This window comes from Rhinolophus hipposideros (genome assembly GCF_964194185.1).
Source record: "Rhinolophus hipposideros genome assembly, chromosome: 7".
Lineage (NCBI taxonomy): Eukaryota > Metazoa > Chordata > Mammalia > Chiroptera > Rhinolophidae > Rhinolophus > Rhinolophus hipposideros.
Window position 1 is genome coordinate 53,117,481 of NC_138053.1, and position 21,432 is coordinate 53,138,912.

The following is a 21,432-nucleotide window of genomic DNA, read 5'->3' on the forward strand; positions in this document are numbered from 1 at the left end:
AGGACTCAGTGTTGAATTTCTTTTAAGTAGGACTCAGTTTCAACACATAAGTCATGCTGTTCAGAACTCAAAGAGAAAAGGCTTCTATTGGTAGAAGAAGACGAGTTCTCAGCTGGTTTGTCTAGCACCTTCTCCTTTTCTGGTTTTGTTCTTCCATCCTTAGCATCCCGGTTGATTTCCCCCCATTCTCGATCCCATTCAGAGGGTGACTCTTGGGGTCAAGAACCGTGGATTTCAGTTTCAGTTTAGCTTCCAGAAAGCCATGGGAATCTAATGAGTACTAATTACAAATGCAATTGGCCCTTGCTAAAGCTCTGGATTTGTCATGCTGGAAGCCAGAGAGGGGACCAATTGCTCAGTGGCCCCCCCATCAATACCAACAGACCAGCTGTCCATGGCTCAGTCTGTTGCCGTCTGGCATGCAGGCTGGATGCCAAGCAGAAACAGATTTCTTGTCACCATTTTCCCTCGGCTGGAGGAATGCGGGTGTGTCCTGCTGCCTTCCGTTTCCCATGGTCTCACTTTCTTGAGGTGACCCTTTTCTTTTAGTCAATGCCTTGTCTTTCTTAATCTTGCTATAATTGCATTTCTGGTTTAGTTTACTTCCCAAACTGGAATTTATGGAGCCTGGAGGATCAGAGCCCTCTTGGATGGGATCCATGATCTCTAAGGCAATTTAAAAAAATAATTGTGGGGTTCCTTCAGTGACCATCTAAAATATGATGTTAGCGGTTATGAAGGCAATGATTCAAGATCAAAAGACATTTTCTTGGACTAAGACTGTTGTATAGAAGCTGCATTCAGCAGCTGCCAGTAAGAGCAGACACAATCAAGGGTAACACAAGCAAACAAGTTCTGATTTTTCTCACCTGCAGAGAAGCCTGGAGGTGGCAGCTGCTGGCTCAACTCAGAGGCTTCATGACGTCAGGGCGGGTGTCTCTGTGATTCTCTGGTCTTTCTCCCGTAACTACAAGTCGTTCACTGCAGCTTCAGCCTCAAGGTCTGTGTTGGCAGCAAGAAGAAAAGGAAAGGAGGTGGCATCAGCCATATTGGTTTCTTTTAATAATGAAAACAAAACATTTCCCAGAAACCTCCTAGAAGCTTCCTTCTACAATTTTTTTTTTTTTAATATTTTTATCCTTTTCCTGTGGGAGCCACCAGGCTGAGAGGAGCGTGGCCATCTCCTCCCCCACACACAGCATATGGCGTGTGCTCATATGCTGACACCAGTGTACTCTGAAAAGGGGGAATCATATGACAGAAAAGTCACTTTGTCTGTTGTGTTCAAGGCTCCCCTTCAACGAGATACTGTGAACTTTGTTTATACCAACTTGTGCAAAAACAATATACAGCCCTGTGCTGTCAGTGAATTAGCAGGTCATGAAAGCAGTGCTGGGTTGTGGGGTACGGGCAGAGCCGCGGCTCGAATTCCCAGAGTTCAAGGGGGTGGGACTTATCGTTCTGGCCGGGGTGCTTTTGGTGATATGTGTCGTGCGGGGCGCATGTTTGCACCAACCAAAATCTGGCGCCGTCAGCAACGCAGTGAACACAACACAGAAGCGAAATGCCATCTGCTCTGACCTGGCTCGCTCGGCCTTACCCACGCTGGTCATATCTGAAGGTCATTGTATTGAGGTAGTTTCTGAACCTCCTTTGGTGGCTGAAGATAAAGTTGAAGGCTACAAGAAGACCAAGGAGTCTCTTATCCTTCTTAAGAAACTTAAGGTCTGGAATGATATCTAAAAGGTCTATGCCTCTCAGCAAATGAGAGGGGCATCGTGCTATCCAGCACAGGGGACCTTGCGTCATCTATAATGAAGACAACGGCATCATCAAAGCCTTCGGAAACATCCCTGGAATGACTCTGCCTAATGTAAGCAAACTTGTTCCTCGGGGGCACGTGGGCCATTTCTGCATTTGGACTGAAAATGCTTTCCGCCAGTTAGATGACCTGTGTGGCACTTGGCGTAAAGAGGCCTCTCTCAAGAGTAACTACAACCTTCCCACGCACGAGATGCTCGACACACACCTTAGCAGAATCTTGAAAAGCCCAGAGCTTCAAGGAGCCCTCCAAGCATCTCGCAAGAAGATTCATCTCTGAGTCCTGAAGAAGAATCCACTGAAAAATCTGAGAATCGTGTTGAAGCTAAACAAATATGCAAAGATCATGCTCCGGAACAGCATTCTTCTCCAGGCCAAGAACCACCAGCTCTGGGGAGAAGACGCAGCAGCTGCGCGAAAAGCCAAATCTGATGAGAAGGGGATTCCAGGCAAGATTCCAGCTGTAGGGAAGAAAGGAAAGAGGATGTTGGTGCTACAAAGCAGAAGAAGCCTTTGGTGAGAAAAAAGGCTGCAACTACCAAGAAACCAGCAGCTGACAAGAAGCCTGAAGGAAACAAACCCACCACAGAAGAAGCCTGTGGCATAAACTTAAATTTATTTATTCTGTAAAGGTCAAATCACTTTGGACAGCTAATTTTGAATAAAAGAGGCAGTGAGAAACAAACATATATATATATATATATATATATATATATATATATATATATATATATATATATATAAAATTAAAAACATAGCTAACATACAATATTATATTAGTTTCAGGTGTACTCCATAGTTATTCAACATTTATATACCTAAACAAGTGATCACCATAAGTTCAGCAACCATTTGACACTGCACTATGCCATCACAATATTATTGACTATATTCCCTATGCTCTACATTACATCCCCATGACTTATTTGTTTTATACCTGGAGATTTGGACCTCTAACTCCCCTTCATCCTTTCCCCCCTTTTTAAAATTTTCAATTACAACTGACATGCAATATTAGTTTATATTAATTTCAGGGGTACAGCATAGTGGTTAGACATTTATATAATTTAAGAAATGATCCCTCTAACTAGTCTAGTACCCACCTGGCACTATACATACTTACTACCATATCATTGACTATATTCCCTATGTTTTACTTTACATCCCCATGACTATTTTATAACTACCAATGTGTACTTCTTAATCTCTTCACCTTTTTCACCCTGTCCCCCAGCCCACCGTCTATTACCCCAACAAATCTAGTACCCCTCTGACACCACACATAGTTATTATGATATTATTGACTATATTCCTTATGCTGTACCCTACATCCCCATAACTACTCTGTAACAACCAATTTGTACTTCTTAATCCCTTCCCCCTTTTCACCCACAACCCCAACCACCCTCCCATCTGGCAACCTTCAAAATGTTCTCTGTATTTATGAGTTTACTTCTGTTCTTTTTTGTTATTTAGATTCAATATATAAATGAAATCACATCGTATCTGTCTTTCTCTGTCTGACATACTCCACTCAGCACAGTACCTCCCAGGTCCATCCATGCCGCCATGGCAAGAACCCATTTCCTTCCATGGCCGAGCAATATTCCATTGTATATATGCACCACCTCCCTCTTTATCCATTCTTCCATTGACAGACACCCAGGCTGCCTCCATTACAATCTCGGCCATGGTAAACAATACTGCAATGAACACATAGATGCACATGTCTCTTTGAAGTAGCGTTTTGGGTTTCTTTGGATAAATACCCAGAAATGGGATTACTAGGTCCTTCCTTGTCTCGTTATAGCCTTTGTTTTAAAGTCTATTTTGTCTGGTATAAGTATTGCTACCCCAGATTTTTTTGGTGTTTTTTTGTTTCCATTTTCATGAAATAATTTTTTTCCATTCCTTTACTTTCTGTCTGTGTGTATCTTTCAACTGTGTGTATCTTTATAGGCAGTATATGTAAGGGTTTTGTTTCCCTATACATTCAGCTCTCCTATGTTTATTGTTGGAGCAATTAATCCATTTACACTGAAATTAATTGTTGATAGATATGTAGCTATTGCCATTTTATTATTCCTAATTTTTTTTTCCAAGCACACTGAGGCCAGTCATCACCCACCTAGAGCCAGGGGACTCTGATACTTTTCCAAGAAAGAGTACAATGTGGGTGGGACTGGCTGCTCGAAAGGAAGTGCCCCTGGCGTTGGGGGAGTTGGGTAGGGCAGGTTCCCAGTGAGTCAGCACGTGGAGCAGTGGAGCTCACCAGGCCAATCAGATTCAGATTTGGCCTGTGGGGGCGGGCTCAACACAGGAAAGATGGCGCCAGGCTGCAGGCTGCACAGGAGCAGGAACCCAGACAGGGAAAATGGTGACTGTTCTCCAGCCCTGCTTCAGAGCCACACACCTCAGTCTGCCCCTGTATGCTTCTGACGCCTCCTGAGTCACCGTCCTTCCACCGGAGCTCAAGGTGAGTGCTTGCGAGCGAGTGAGTCTGTGCGCGGGCCGTTTAAGAGGATATCTCGGCTTCCCGCAGCCTTCCATTCCACCTAAATGATCAGAATCTTCACTGTTTTTCACAGGCAGATGTGGGGACTCCTCTTCCCTGCACCAGTACTCTGGGCTGAAGAGTCTGGTGTGGGGCTGGGGTCCCTCGCTCCTCCGGGGGGAATCCTCCATGGCCGAGATATCCCTCTCAGTTCTCAACTGCCATATGAAGGTTTGGGCCCAGCTCGTTTTTGGTTTTTTTTTTCAATGATGCTGAGTTCATTTTTTTTTAATTTTTTATTTTTATTGGGGAATATTGGGGAACAGTGTGTGTTTCCAGGGCCCATCAGCTCCAAGTCGTTGTCCTTCAATCTAGTTGTGGAGGGCGCAGCTCAGCTCCAAGTCCAGTCGCCGATTTCAATCTTAGTTGCAGGGGGCACAGCCCACCATCCCATGTGGGAATTGAACCAGCAACCTTGTTGTTGAGAGCTCGTGCTACTTAACCAACTGAGCCCTCTGGCCTCCCTCCAGAAGCTCAGCGGCAGCTCATTGTCTTCAATCTAGTTGTGGAGGGCGCAACTCACTGGCCTATGTGGGAATCAAACCAGGAACCCTGTTGTTAAGAATTCGCACTCTAACCAACTGAACCATCAGGCCCCACCGGGGCCAGCTCATTTTGCATCACCGCCCCTCCTACCAGTTTTGACGTGGCTTCTTCTTTATATCCTTAGTCATAAAACATCTATTTATCCAAACTTCAGATGGTTCTCCAGGTTGACTGTTCTATCATTTAGTTGTAATTTTAATGTGTTCATGGAAGGAAGCAGGCACAATGTTTACTCTGCCGTCTTGGATCTCTCTAGATCTTCCTTCTACATTTTGTTGGCACCAGCTGAGTCACACAGCTACCCTAGCTAAGAGGAGGGCCGGGAAATCAACTGTTTGGTGAAAGAAACAGGTTTGCTATGATTGGCTTAGACTGATCAAGATTCATTACTTAGGGCTACACACAGTTTGGAATAGAATCTAGGTTTGGGGTGACTGTTAGGCATGATGTGTGGGCCCAGCTAGGTGGAAGACCTGTGTACCACACATACTCTTTTCTCCCCCAATAACTTATTTCCTTGACAAAGGTCACAGAGTCTCTCCTCTCCCTTTGCTTCTAGCTCAATGCGGTAATTTCCTCTCTGCCTCTGGGCTCCTTACCTCCTCCATTCCATCAATTAGGGACAGAATATTACCAGTCATTCCCTCCTCACCTTTCACCTTTAGGAGGAAAAACCACTATTTCTAAGAAACTTCTTTGACTTTAGGGATATGATATTCAATTCTAGATATTTATCAAGTTTATAGGGTTTAAATTTCATTTATTCTCATCCAAATGCAATTTCCTAGGTTGAAGAAAAGCGTTCTTCATCGGTTGTCAATAAAGCAATGCTTGTTTATGTTGAAGGCCTCTAGTGCTAAGTGTTGGCTGATTGAAAAGATAAGAGAGAAAGAATTTAGTGCAATCCCTGGTTTTTCCCACAGCAGGAGTGAGTTGGGCTTATTCCACAGCTCTCAGCACTTACACCTCATCTATAGGATCGCCAACCCCACTTTTTCTCTGTTTTCACATCTACTAAGAGCCTCTGTGCCTTTCCTCACGCCTCCTTTCTTCTTTCTGCTTTCTTATCTCTTGCTGGCCAGGACCTCATATTTCACCTTGTGATCCCTTTGAGTTCAGAATTGCCTGGGGCGCCGCCTTCATCATCTCTGTAATTTGCCCGAGGCCAATTTCCTTATCTTGTCCTGGCTCCCCTCCTTCACCTGCTCCCTACTGAAGATCCTGTGCTCTCCATTGTGTTCTAAGGCTAATGTGTCCTCAGGCCTGACCATGGTCTGTTGAGCAGATGGAGAAATCAGGCATTGCATGTTCTGTTCTTAGTTTTGCTGTGAACATTGTGAGGTCTTAGACAGGTGACTTAATGACGCTAAAAAAAAAAAAAATACTGTGCTGGAAATCATTTTCAAATTCAATATTTTTAAAGTCTCTTGGGACTTAACACAAATATTACATAAATACTAACGATGTGTTTACCTCCTGTTTTAAAAGTGCATTTCCTTTACAAAAGCTTTTAAAAATGATATAAAGAAATATTAACATAGAACTTAACATAAAAAAAAACCCAGAGGACCTAAACACATTTCTCCAAAGAGGATATACAGATGGCCAACAGACATGAAAAGATGCTCAACATCACTAATCATCAGGGCAATGCAAATTAAAACCTCAATGGAATATCACCTCACACCTGTCAGAATGGCCATCATCAATAAATCAAACAAGTGTTGGGAAGGATGTGGAGAAAAGGGAATCCTTTTCTTCACTGTTTGTAGGATTCTAAACTGGAGCAGCCACTATAGAAAACAGCATGGAATCTCCTCAAAATAAAAATAGAAATATCATATGTTCCACCAATTCTAATTCTGGGTATTTATCTGAAGAAATCCAAAATACTAATTCAAAAAGATATATGTACCCCTGTGTTCATTGTAGCATTATTTACAATAGCCAAGATATGGAAGCAACCTCAGTGTCCATGGATGATGAATGGATAAAGGAAATGTGATACATATATACAATGCAATATTACTCAGCCATAAAAAAGACGAAATCTTATCATTTGCGATAACATGGGTGGACATAGAAGGTATTATACTAAGTGAAATAAGTCGAACAGAGAAAGACAAATACTATGTAATTTCCCTTACATATGGAATCTAAAAACAAAATAAATGAACAAACAAAACAGAAACAAACTCATAGATTCAGAGAACAAATTGATGGTTGCCAGATGGGAGGAGGATTGCAGGGATAGGTGATAAAGGGGAAAAGATTGAGAAATACAAATTGCCAGTCATAAAAATAGTCGTGGGGATGTAATTTACAGCATAGGAAATATGGAAAATAATTATGTATGGTGTTAGATGGGTACTAGACTTATCAGGGTGATTACTTCACAAGACATAAATGTCTTATCACTATGCTGTGCACCTGAAACTAATATTATATGTCAACTGTAATTGAGAAATTAAAAAAATTTAGAAAGAAATATAAAAGTTAAAGTGAAATGGAAAAGAAGGGTGGCATGTTGCTTTGACTTGAAACACCTTGGAGCAGATGCCCCAATCTTGTGGTATGGGGGTGCACCCAGAGTTAGCCAAACTGAGGTTTCCAGGCACGGTTCCCAATATCATCCTCACTTCTAACACCAACTCCAAGTTTGTGGGAAGGGTTTCCCCAAACCACCTTCAGTTTTGATATTTCGCTAGAAGGAAGGAGTGACAAAACCCACTGAAAGCGACATACGTATAGTTGTGGTATATCCCAGGAGAAGGGTAGAGATTGAAATCCACTAAAGGAAGAGACTTATATTGCAGAGCCTGGGAGGATTCCAAAAGCAATGCCTGTGTTGTCCTTGACGTGCATTACCACCCTGATGTTGATGTGTGACAGAATACACAGAATGCAGTGGGGGAAGCTCACCTGGGCCTTGATGTTTGGAGATTTTGTGGGGGCCCTCGTACATAGGCATTACTGATTGCTCGGTTGCCCCCAGTTGATCTCAGCTTCCAGCCAAAGCCCGCAACCAAAGTCACAAGGTTGGTCTTTCTGGCACAGCTGGCTCCCACCCTAAAACTATTGGTTGTAGTCAGCCTTACTCTGAGATCTGGTGTATCAGGGCCAGGCCCTAAATAGACACTACTATTGGGAATGACACAGATGACCTCTCAGAAGCCCGGGCAAGGGCCACATCTCTCTTTGGGTGTGGCCAAATTCTTTACTACAAAGGCTGCTTTGCTTCTTGCTCATTACTGAGACGAGTATAGGTGGTGCTCCCTCCAGGAAATCACAAAGTGTGAGAGGCACTGAGGGCACCCTGGAGGCAGCAATTTATTCGTGGGTGCTAGCATTTAAACAGTTACTTTGGGGCCCATTTTCTTGCTCGCCAGAAAGGCCCTCACAACGCTGGGCAGCACATACACCAACGTCCCCAGCACTGCCACTCTCTGCTGTAACTCAGACATCGGAGATGCTGGCAAGGCCAGGGCCTTGGAGTCTTCCATGTTTCAAGACACCAGTGTCCTGGGGGCTCACAGATGGTTAACATTTCTGGAAGCTAATGACCTTCCATCAACTAGAACAGAGTCTGTGAACACCTGAACTGGAGATTGCGGGGAGCTTAGGAGATTCAGAGACCACGCAGGTTGAGTTGGAGACTGGACAGGGAAACCTGGACTTTATATGCAACAGAAGAGGCAGGTGGGAGGTGGAAGACACCGCAGAGACGCAGAGTCCATAACAAGAACAGCCAAAGGAGCTTATAGAATAGAGATTCGTTAGAAAACATGTGACTACACAAGGAATTAGTGTCACGTTTCAAAAGGAAAATGTGTTCTTCATTACCTGAAGTATTTATTAGCCTTCTAATAAGGTTTTGATGAATAATTGCTATCCATCCATTTAACAAGTATTTATTGAACATTTACCACATACGTGCAACATTCTTGGTGCTGAGGATTCAGCAGAGCGTAAAATAGACCAAGTCCCTTCCCTCGTAAAGTTTGCTTCCTAATGGGAGATACAAACAAACAAGCAAGCACACAGTGTGAGATGGTGATAAGCGTGCTGAAGAAACATAAAGCACGGCAAAAGGGTGGAGAGAGAGGAGCTGTTGTCTTAGACTAGGAGCTCAGGGGTAGCCTCACTAACTCAGATTTGAATAAAAGGAGGGACCCACACTTGTGGACATCTATAGAAAAGTATTCTGGACAGAAGGAGAGGAAGTACAAAGCACCTGAGGCTAGAGAGTGGTTGGGGATGAACAAGGCAGCCCAGTCTGTGTGGCTGGAGTGGGGATGAGGCTGGATAAATAACTCTGTGGGTGTGGAAGGGAGCTGGAAGCCATTAGGGGATGTAAACTGTTAAGTTCATGTGACCAGGAGAACAAAAGTTCATGTATATGTGCACCCCACTCCGCGTCCGCAGCCTGAGTTCTCTGTTGCCTGCTGGTCCCATCGTTGCCTTGACCAGGGATTACTGTGGAAGAGCCTGAGAGGGAGCTAAGAGGCTAAATTGAATTGTATTAGAAAGGACATGGAGTAACCATGGAAAGAAGTGGAATCTGGAAGGCACTGGGGCTGGGGGTGGCCAGCAAAGGGGCAGAAGGGGGCCGAGAGGGGGTACTAAGGAAAGTCTCTTGTGGAGGAGCAATTTTAGGGGAGCAGATACTGAGATGAGGGAAACTTTGGAAAAAAGATTTTAGAATGTTCCACTGTATGTCATGCAATGTGGTTCCCCCTTTGCTGCGTCTCCAGGAGACTTCTTCCATTAAGTTGCAAAGCTTTTTTGGAGTTAGATTCATGTTTCTTTTGGATATAATACTCTGCTGAGACCAGCCCCAAGATAGCTCAGCTTTATTCAGGTTTCATTTATATTTACAGTGTCCATGAAGTGATTAATGAACTAGCTATTTAATAGCTTTCTCTAGTCAACTCTAAATATTTTCTTTTTCTTGAACAGTTAAAAAAACAAAAAAAACAAAAACCGAAACCCTGTTTCACTTTAGAATATTTATGCAGCTGTCATCATGCAACAGGTAACCTCAGCTGGAGTCTCAGATTTGTTATTGATAGCGTGTGATCTTTCTAAGCTCCAGCAGTCTGTAAATGGATACAATTTCCAAAAAAAATTTCTACACAGAATTTTGAAAATTAAATGATACTGTGCATGTAAAAAGTATTGCAGTTGACAGTCATTTTAACTGATCACTTTGCTTTTAATTACCAATTTGGATACTAACATGTCATCAGTAAATATATGTGGAATATATTTAAGAAATACTTAAAAGTTAATGCTTCCATACAATGTTGACTTAGCTGTACATAAATGTCGGTAGTAGATTCATTTGACCATAAGAGACAAAATGTACACGTCAGAGTGCAGTAAATTTAATCAAATTGCTGGAATTTCTTTCTTACGCTACACGAGTCAAGACAGACATAGAAAATATTGCTTCTCTTTCTTCTTTCAGAGTGTGCAGTCCTGAGAATAAATTTCCCTTATTAATAATCGAAACAAATTCTTCCAGACTATAACATATATCTCAAGTTACATAGTGGTTATTGAAATTATAACTTAAAGATAAACACCAGGAAGGTATATATATCCATGAAAAAAATCTATTATGTAAAAGTTCTGGAAAATAACACTTAAAACAGCAAGAATAATCATTGTACAAACTGGCTTTGCTGTGAAAAGGGGATTTGGCGCCCTTAAAAATAATACACGGATTTTTTTCATTGCTTGGAGCCATTTGCATTTAATAATAGTGCAGTCCCTGATTGTGTGAATTAGCATAAAGACTGATTGCTGACTAGTTCTAACTGGCTTTGCTACACAATGATGGATGCAGATTTTTATAGATTCTGAGAGATTAGTGGTCAATAGTCTAAAACTCTATTCAAAGTTAAAAAAAATTCAATGCTTTAAGGGTTAGTATTTCCATGCTTATCTAGATGTTGGTTCAAACATTCTTAAAAATTCGATGTTCTTATCACAGTCCTTATTAGTACCTGGCACAAACAACTGTGTGATTTTATATACTAACCTGAACAGATGCTTGGGGCTGTTTCTGACTGGAATGAGCACCCGGAGCCAAAGACGCTTAGTGTAGCTTCCCAGGGCCTCAGCACACCTCTGCCCTCCCTAGGACGACTGACCTCCCCAACTCCCACCACCACTCATGTGTGTGTGGAGTCAAGATCCAGCCTCCAGGTCAGACTCCAGCTTCGGATTGCCAGTGTCCATCTCCTGGACATTTAACCCCAGGCAGCCTCAGCATGTGCCCAGCTGTGCCCACTATCTTCTCCCTCCCAACTGTCCCAGGCAGGGGTACCAGCACTGCATCAGCTGACTCCCCACACAGCACTCCGAGTGTATGCTCAGTTATGTCTCTCTAGCTAACCTTTCAGCGTGGCTTGTGCTGTCTGTGCCTTGCAGGGACTCACCTCTCTGGGCCTGTTCCTCCTCTCCACCCACTGAACTGTCTTTACGCACCCAGCTCAGAAATCACTTCCTCCTGGAAGCCTTTCCTGACCTCTCTAGAAAGTCCATCATTCACTTACATTCTATACAAAGTGTTTATTGACATATAGACCCCCTGAACAAAGGAAGGAGAGCTAACCTCATCTCCAAGGAGCCACAGTGCCAAGGGATTGAAGAGATGTTTACATACCTCATTGACAGTTTCTTTGTGATTCTATGGTTACTGATGGCTTCTGTAACACTGTATCTTGTGAGGCCCCCCCTTCTCCTATAACACTGTATCTTGTAAGGCCTGCTCCCTCTATAACACTGTATCTTGTAAGGCCTGCTCCCTCTATAACACTGTATCTTGTAAGGCCTGCTCCCTCTATAACACTGTATCTTGTAAGGCCTGCTCCTTCTGTAACACTGTATTTTGTAAGGTGTGGCCTGCAGCTCAACAGTATGGGCATCACCTTGGAGCTTGTTAGAAATGCAGAATCTCTGTTTCTATCCCAGACCTTCTGAATCAGAATCTGCAGTGTAATAAGATCCCCAAGTGTGCACATGGAAGTTTAAGAAGCACTGGGTAAGGGTTACTGATATCAAGAGTTTAGATGGAAAGTGTAGAACACCTGCTGATTCCTGGGGACAGGTGCTTTAAACGGGCCAGATTACAAAGATGTATTGGCTCCTCACATTCAGCTCCAGACTCGCGTGTGAGCTGGCCACACCTGGATTCACAAACATGTACCTGAGTTGGGCAAAGGGGATGAAGGCAGCTTCCCCAGGGAGAGCCGGGTGGGCTCACCATTTCCACCTGGGCAGATGTCCATATGATATGTGACATGTCTATCTTTCGTCCCATAGGAAATGGAGATGTTTGACATAGGGTGGTTTTATCGCTGATTCAGAGCCTTTAGAGTAGATAGAACACCCCCTACTAGTCTCTGAGCTCCCTGAAGGTGTGTCCTATTGACGGTCCATAACCAGACACAGCGGGTGCTCAGTGAATGTTTATGGTTGGATTTTGGCTTAAGTTATATACATCGTGTCTTCTCGTATCTGTCAGGTCAGCGCAGTGTATAATCTCACTGAGTTTAACGGAAACCATTTAATCCGGACAGAATCCCGGAACTTGAGCAGGGCTTTAAGTTATCACTTTTAGGCAAAATTATCTACAAGATCAACAATGACACCACTATTAGGTTGGTGCAAAAGTAATTGCGGTTTGAAAGATTGAAAAGAATTGCAAAAACCGAATTACTTTTGCACCAACCTAATACAGCTCCCGGGAAGCTTCACTTAGTAAACTGTAAATAAATGTCTGTACATTCAATCAAAGAGGGGATGTACTTAATGTTTTAAATGGAATTGATTTAATTTCTGTGTAGTCCTGCAGGAATAGATCTGACTGGGAGGTTGGACCTTGGCCTGTAAGGTTGGCATTGTTGCCTAATAACCAAATGTCCTAAGGGACCTTGTTTCATACACTCTGCCTGATTTTAGTTGTTTCGAGTGGGAGGGGAAATCTGATCCCTTTTATTCTAGTCTGGCCAGGAGCTTTTTAAATAAGCACATAGTATTTTATAGTGTTTTAATACTCACTGAATTATCCAGGAGTGACTCTACTGTGAAAATTGAAGGACAATTCTCATTTATTTTGTTTGGGATTTTAACAAGAGTTAATCATTCTTTTGGAAAATCATGTTACTGATGTAACGTGAATTATGGTACTGGAATGGCCAATATTGTTCCCTGTCTCAGTCTCCATTTGGAAATGCATATTCAAGATGATTCTGCATACGTGTGTAATTGTCTCCATTTGGAAATGCATGTTCACAGTGATTCTGCATATGTGTACAATTACCTGACTCCTTGATAATGCCTTTTAGTGTAGTCAGGACATTTACATATTTAAGTGCATATAATTTATTATAATTTTCCATTTGTTTTTCCTTTATATTACAGTTAAGGAATTTTATTGAGGTGTTTGTTTTATTTTGTTTTGTTTTTTGCTATATTTGATAGCTTATATTAGCTATAAATTCCATTTGAGGAAAGCAAAGGGTACATTAGAAATAATTGGTATAAAAAGGGACATTGTGTCACTGGAGTCGATGCGGGTAGTTCTTGAGAAGGAGGCTTTTCTGCTTGCTCCTAGAATGGGTTTGGGACTGTGGCAAAACCTCAGAAGGAGAAGGCTGAGGGGTGTATTTTAGGCTGAAAGGGACTTCAACAACCTAGCAAAGTTTCCAGCATGGCGTAGGACAGCAAAATGACACCAGGTAACAGAAAGGGACAGGGAAGTTGGGATGACTCAGCAATCACCTAACGAAGATCAGAAGGGGTGCCATGGGCAGGCCAGATGGTGGGGAGAACCAGGTGGGCTTCTATCCTTGGTCTTTTGGCTCCTCAGAAGCCTTTGGAAATTGGACACAACCTCAGGGAAAAATAGAGGGAGCGAGAGAGGGAATCCTTTAAGTGGTGCAAATTAAGTTTCTACCAACCAGCAGATTAGGGGCTTATAATAAAAATTAAGTTCTGTTCTAGAAAAATAAAATTACCTTTCTTATACTTCTGAGTTTGTGTCTTCAGATTCATAATTCCCACCAAATATAAGGACCCCTTTCAATGTAAAAAATTTTGCAGAATATCACTTAACATGAGAGCTGCTGTGATTTTAGTATCCACTGATTGAGAAGATACAGGAAGGCAAAAAGTTACCCCGTATTCAGGAGCTGCTTGCTGGCCCGCACAAGTGAATTTGCTGAGCAGCAGGCCCACAAAACAGGAAGAACTCTGGTTCTGAATAAGAAAGCCTGGGGTCTGGAGTTTGCCATTTCCTTACTGTGGACTCTTGGGCAAGTTAAAGTGCATTGTTACCCCTGTTTCCTCAAAAACAAAATGAAGATAATGATAGTTTCTACCTCACGGCATGATTGGGAGGCTTCAACACACTCTGTAAGTCATGTGTGACTATAAATGGACTTGAATTATTATTTATAGGTGATTCATGGATACATATTACTTATGGACATAAAAGTGAGCATTAATTTAATTTCTGAGTAGACTCCTCACTCCAGACTTAAGTATTAGACCAAGGAAAGTAATTTAAGGTTAGATTTTTCAGGAAATTCCTAGTTTGTCTGGCATCAGGGGAGTTTTACACAGAGCTGGGGACTAGGTTTACCTACCCGACCACAGGCCAGGAGCTCTGTACTGGCATGTTAGAATTATATAACAATTCAGTGATGATTGTGAACTTCCCACTAGGGAGATAGGCTCTGGTTTTTCATTACTGAAGTCTTATCATTTCCGGTACCAAAGAATATAGACCAATTAATCACCAAGGAGCAGAAATAAATTACTTCACCTTTGGGTGACTTGCTCTTTGGGTGATTTAACATTTCTTATCTCAAGAGTAAAAGCTCAGAGATGCTGATTCCTTCATGATTGGAATAGTCCATGTTTCCAAGGAGAACCAAGTTATTGCGAAGTTTCATTCGTCACATGCTGATAAAAGTCTCTGTTTGGAGGTTTGGGAGAACTTTCTTCTAATTCATGGCTCCGAACGTGGTCCTGCTTCGTAAGACATCCAATGAAATTGTGATTAAGCAAAATATTCTGGAAGTGGGGTTTTCCAGATAATGTAAAGCAAATCATCTTAGACTTCGCCCAAGTTGAAAATCTATTTAAAATGCTTTGTTAGACTTTTCTTGCGTTAGCAAGTACAGAGCAATGAGCATACTTTGGGTATTTCCTTGTGAGATAGTTCGAAGAGTCATTCGTTCATTGGTCAAAGCATGGATTTATTAATTCTACAAATACTTATTGTATTACGGTTGTATGCTGAACTAGGGGCTGGACACACAGTGGTAAAAAGACAAAGAGGGTCTGACTGTCTAATAGAGGCCGAAAGAGCCTGTGTTCAGACTGCAGCACCACCACTTAGCAACTATGTGATTCTGGGAAAGATGTTTATTTTCTCTGACTCTCCATCATCAGGGTAATGGGGCCCAATAATTACAATATCTCACTTGCAGAAAGCACCCTAAAAACTGCAGTTTTCTATGAATGGTCTTATTGTTTAATGCCTAGAATCTTGCATTGCTTTATGCAAATCACTCTAAATGGTTCAAACATTAGATTCTTTTAAGAGATGAAACCATTTCTATGCTGATTCTCTATCGTATTAAAAATAACCTTTGGGGGCAGGGGGAGAAACTGTCTGCTTTAATTCCTTCCTTTTACAAATCAGGAAGCCAAGGCCTCAAGAGGTGGACTGATTTGCTCAAGGACCCTGTTACAAGGTAAACTGAGGCATATTAAAAATTTTAAAGATTTTTTTCTGAGCAAAAATGGGTTGAATTGGGCAGCATCCAATCGAGCAGGTAAAGAGCTCCGAGGAGCTGTACAGAATGAAAGCCTGGAAGCCTTTTGTATAGTCCCTCAGAGCTCCTTATCTGCTCGATTGGATGCTGCCTATTCAAAGAGAAGAGAGCAGAGACAAGGAAGTTATGCTCGGCGCAAAGCAGATTGGTTATTGCAAGGATACTTTCTGTTAGGAAACAGCAGGGGTCTATCAGGCAGATTACCTGACTGGTGCTGCTCAGGTGATTCCTGATTAACTGGTTTAAGATTCCATTTCTAAGAGAGCCAAAATTGTATTTAAATTAAGTCTCAGTTTGGTGACTCGGAGCTTAGCCTAAGTGACTCTGTTTTTGGCTTGTTGTCTTACTAATAACCCACAGAGCTAGAACTAGAGCTCAGGCCACTCTTCCTGTGACTCAGTTCTTATTATTCACAATTATGTACCAGACCTACAAAACATAGGCTCATCCTAGTTGATAAGTAAAAGTAGCCTGTTACATGATATTGAGCTGGAACTTCTCTCTACTTGCATCTGTCGTCAAGGAAGAAGAATATAATTATTGTCTCTTCAGTTCATTTCCAAGGACTGTAGTTTTTCTCTCTCTAAACAAGCTCGTGTGGTAGGCAGAATTTTGGCCCCCCTGGTCTCTGCCCTATGATGTCATGCTCCTGGGTATATTACATGTTGTGGCAAAAGGGAAACTGCAGATATATGAAGTCTAACAATTAAGTTCGAGAACTTCTTGCAAGGATGTTGCTAACCTTTTTTTGATATCAGAGGGATTATTCACTATGAATTTGTACCAACTGAACAAACAGTTAACCAAGTTTACTATTTGGAAGTGCTGAAAAGGCTGCATGAAAAAGTTAGACGACCTGAACTTTTCGCCCACAATGCATGGCTCTTGCATCATGACAATGCACCAGCTCATACTGCACTGTCTGTGAGGGAGTTTTTAGCCAGTAAACAAATAACAGTATTGGAACACCCTCCCTACTCACCTGCTCTGGCCCCCAGTGACTTCTTTCTTTACCTGAAGATAAAGGAAATATTGAAAGGAAGACATTTTGATGACATTCAGTACATCAAGTGTAATACAATGACCGGCTCTGATGGCCATTCCAGAAAAAGAGTTCTAGAATTGCTTTGAAGGGTAGACTAGGCGCTGGCATCAGTGCATAGCTTCCCAAGGGGAGTACTTCGAAGGTGACCATAGTGATATTCAGCAATGAGGTATGTAGCACTTTTTCTAGGATGAGTTCGTGAACTTAATTTTCTGACCTTTGTAATCAAGCCCACTCATCAGTTGGCCTTATTATGGGAAGATTATCTTGTATTATCTAGGTGGTCTCAGTATAAATGCATGAACCCTTAGAAGCAGAAGAGGAAATCAGATAGATGTAGCAGAAGGGGAAGGCATAAGAGGGATTTGATGTATCATTGTTGGCTTGAAGATGAAGGGCGTCATGAGTCAAAGAAATGGGGACCACAGTCCTACAACCTCAAGGAACTCAATTCTGTCAACAACCTGAAATGAGTTGGGAAGTAGAATCTTCCTCAGAAATTTTAGATAAAGAGACAGGCTGGCTAAACCCTGACCTCAGACTTGGAAGGCACTGAGCAGAGGACCCACCTGAACCACTCTGTGCTGGAATTTCTGACCCACTGTGTGATATTAAATGGATGTTGTTCATTTTTTTTTAAAGTATCTTTGTAGTTGTCTTTTTAAAATTCCTGTCATTATAGTATAATAAATGAACGTGGATGTACAAATAACACGAGAGGAAGAGAGGAAAGGCAGTAGTCCCTGGTTTCCCTGTCCCTACACCCCGTTTCTAGCCCACTCTGCAGAGGCAGCCATGTGAAAAGGTTTCTGTTTTCTGTTCTTCCACTTTGTCCCACATCTGTCAATATTGCCCATCTACTGTAAATTCTTATTTTTTAATTTGAGATAATACTTATTGATGTATTGCTTAGGTAGATAAAATTTGCTTTTAAAAGAAAGCTCCAACAGGGACATATTTTCTTTTATTTTTAATTTATTGGGGTGACAATTGTTAATGAAATTACATAATTTCAGGTGTACAATTCTGTATTACATCATCTATAAATCCCATTGTGTGTTCACCACCCCAAGTCAGTTCTCTTTCCATCACCATATATTTGATCCCCCTTACCCTCATCTCCCTCTCCCCACCCCCCTTACCCTCTGGTAACCACTAAACTATTGTCTGTGTCTATGAGTTTTTGTTTCTCATTCGTTTGTCTTGTTTTTTTGTTGTTTTTGGTTTATATACCACATATCAGTGAAATCATAGGGTTCTCTGCTTTTTCTGTCTGACTTATTTTGCTTAGCATTATACTCTCAAGATCCATTCATGTTGTCACGAACAGGGACATATTTTCTTATCTTTAGCATCTTTCCTCTAGTTCAGTATAGGAAAAATATTTTATTAATTATTCTAGTGAGTTGGCTCCTAGACTATTGAGGTTTTATTGTGTTTGGCTTCTTCAAGGAGTGAAAAGCACCATAACGTGCTCAAAGAGACTGAGTGCCTACTCACTGACAACATCGTCCCCATCTGTAAACCATTGCCCAGTACAGTCGGCTCTCTATATCCCCGGTTCCACATCTGCAGATTCAACCAACCGTGGACCAAAAATATTTGGAAAAAAAAAAATGTTCCATTGTTGCTAACGTGTACTATAATGTTAGGCCTACGATGTACATGAACTTCTGAACACGTAAGATTTCTTTTCTTGTCACTATGCCCTAAACAATACAGTTTAACAGCTATTTACATAGCATTTACATTGTATCAGGTATTATAAGTAATCTAGAGATGATTTAAAGTATACGGGAGGATGTACACAGGCTATATGTAAATACTACGCCATTCTATATAATAGACTTGAGAACCGATTTGGTATCCACAGGGGGTCCTGAAACCAATCCTCCATGGATACCAGGAGACAATTGTATAAAGATTTCAAACTTTAGCGTAATCTGTATATTTTGGGGTTTTAATTATAATGTCACAGTTTCTGGATACAGTCAAGAAGTTAAACACTTCTTTTATTTTTTATTGTATTTTCTCTGCAAATCCTTCCAGGGGGCCTTCCAGAGCTCCCCCAGACCCTTGGACTATAGACACTGAAGTAGGCACGAGATGTGACTCTCAATAGTTGGAGTTTAATCATAGCTAGGGAAACAGTGCTTCATTCCATAGTTAAGAAACTGTCTGAACTAAATTTCAAGAGCAATTTGACTAGGACATTATTTTGCTTGTGAATTGATGTACCAATCTCTAGTGGGTACAGTATACTGGGATGAAAGAACAATCTGGTAAAACATTTACTCAACTATGATTAAAGGGTACAAATTGATTTTAAAAAAACAACCTTATTTTTATTCATTTTATTCCAGCTTTTCATTTGTCGCACTTTTATCAGAACTGTCAATACGAAAGCAAAGTAAACCAAGCAATTCATTTATTCTACTCCTCTTGTAAATTCATTGCCCATGTGCCAGGTGTCCAAAGCTGGAATTCCAGGGGACAGAGAAACAGGGGCCCTAGCTAATCAGGAAAATAGAGGAGGCAGTGTAGGTTAGTGGTTAGGAACTCAACTCTAACGAAATGAAAACCACTTTGAGTTCTGGCTTCACCGAAGGATACCTTTAGTCTTTTGGGGTTGATATGGGGATTAAATAAAATGGGTACAGAGTGCTTAGCACATAGTAAGACTAAATGTGTGTTAGGGATTCTAGTCATTCTTATTAGCTCCACGACCATCCCGGTGGACAAATGGGTCCCTGTGCAGCGGCTCTGAGGACAACTTGCACTAGTATTATATGCAGAAGGAGCGTGGCACTGGATGGGCTGTTTGGGGATAAGTATATTATCTGAGAAACCATCACTACAGTCTATGCCATAAACGTTATCTATCACCTCCAAGTTCTCTCCTGCCCTCTTTATTTATTATTATTGTGATAAGAACAAAACATAAGACCTACCCTCTTGGAAAAATTTTTAGTACACAGTACATTGTTATTAACAATGGGCGCTATGCTGTACAGTAGATCTCTAATATCTCTTAATCATCTTGAATTTTGTCTGGTTCTTCTGTAATTGATTCTTCATTTTCGCCAAAAGAGGGCGCTGTTGCTTTACCCAAATTCTGCACTGTGGTCTGTGGAGCCCTGTGCTCTAGGGTCCCATTTCCGGCTTTGTTGAGGATGGTCGTTTCAATTTTTACGTAACCAATAAGGAAAAAACAAAACATAACAAAAAAAACCTTTTTGTCTGTAGCAAGGAATATATTAAAAAATATTGAGACGACAAATTTTAAAATATTTTTTAAGTCATGCAAAATTATGCATGGAATTTTTAAAATGAGACACATGAGACAAAGACAATGAATTCTGATGAACTTGATCAAGGATCTGCCTGAAATACCACTGTCTGAAAAATTACTGTGTAACCTGGTGTTCCTGTGCATTTTCGCATCATAAGTGACCTGGAAAAGACATGGAAGCAATTTATGCAGTGTTTGGGAACCCTAGGATGTTTCCTTACCGTGTGACAAAACTCAGAATGTCTTGAAAGCTTAGGTCTTTGTTCAGAGGATGGAGGGTGCAGTGTGGATGCTTACCCCGTACTTCTCTCTGTGAGGTTTGCCTTTTCCTTTCTTCGCCAAGGTCATTATGAGGCACTTTACCATTTTTAACAGGCTAGTTTTTAATGAGGAAATAATGGCTTTACTTGTAATCCTTCTCAAAAAATGGCAAGACCATTTCACAACCCAGGCGGCCTGCATTCTGGTGGTTCTCTTCTAGACTAGCAGCAGGCTAAGAAGGGTGACAGACATTGAGCTCCTTTTTTGCCTATGTTTATGTTCTTTCTCCCTTCATTTCTCTCAAGTTTCCCTACATCTGACTTCTTTCCATGGTTTCAGAGTTGGAAGGAGACACATTCAAAATGCAAATACAAGTATGCTGAAGCCAAGCCTGCACATTGTAAAATCACAGTGAAAGGCTGGAAGGACCTGGGGAATATCCCCAGCACCAAGTATTAATACGATGCCATTAAAGAAGTATTTGCTGGATGAATGAGTGATTGATTGGCTGAGTGAATGAATGAATGAATGAATAAAACCACAACTTCTCAGGTAATTATGGGTATAAAAACTGATTTGTAACTATTCAAATATACATAATTTTTTTTAAATGTTACCATTTTCTCCTAATATTTCCAAATATCCTCCGATAAAGAAATAGCAAGTCTTCCAACTTTATTTGGGATTTCATAGTGAATGCTTTCTAAAATTATTCATGAGGCTAAGGGAAATTTGTGAACGCTTGTGTACGTGAGATTATTCATGCTGTATTCTCAAAATCCTGAGAAACAGTTATGAGAACTTTAAGACGACACTCTCACCAACATCCCTCTCTCCTTTTTCATTCTTTCTTCATTCTGGTAATGTTAACTTGAAGCTTCCTGATTTTCTTTTTTTTTTTTTTTCAGACTCCTGTTCGAACTAAACTCTATGCAATTAGTAAAGTCTGTGCTCACAGAGTGCCATAAAATCCTTTTAATATTCATTCAAAGGTACAAGCTCTTGGACCACAAAGGTTCCTTCTTTCAGGCCTTCTTCATGCCCAGACATGCTCAGA

At 41.4% G+C, this 21,432-nt stretch overlaps 1 pseudogene across 1 annotated transcript; it reads left to right on the top strand.

The window, feature by feature from the left end:
* The first annotated feature begins 1,202 nt into the window (after positions 1-1,202).
* On the top strand, positions 1,203-2,451 carry LOC308499749 (large ribosomal subunit protein uL4-like; annotated as a pseudogene). Its single transcript has one exon. The product of its transcript is annotated as a large ribosomal subunit protein uL4-like (transcript).
* Positions 2,452-21,432: the final 18,981 nt, after the last annotated feature.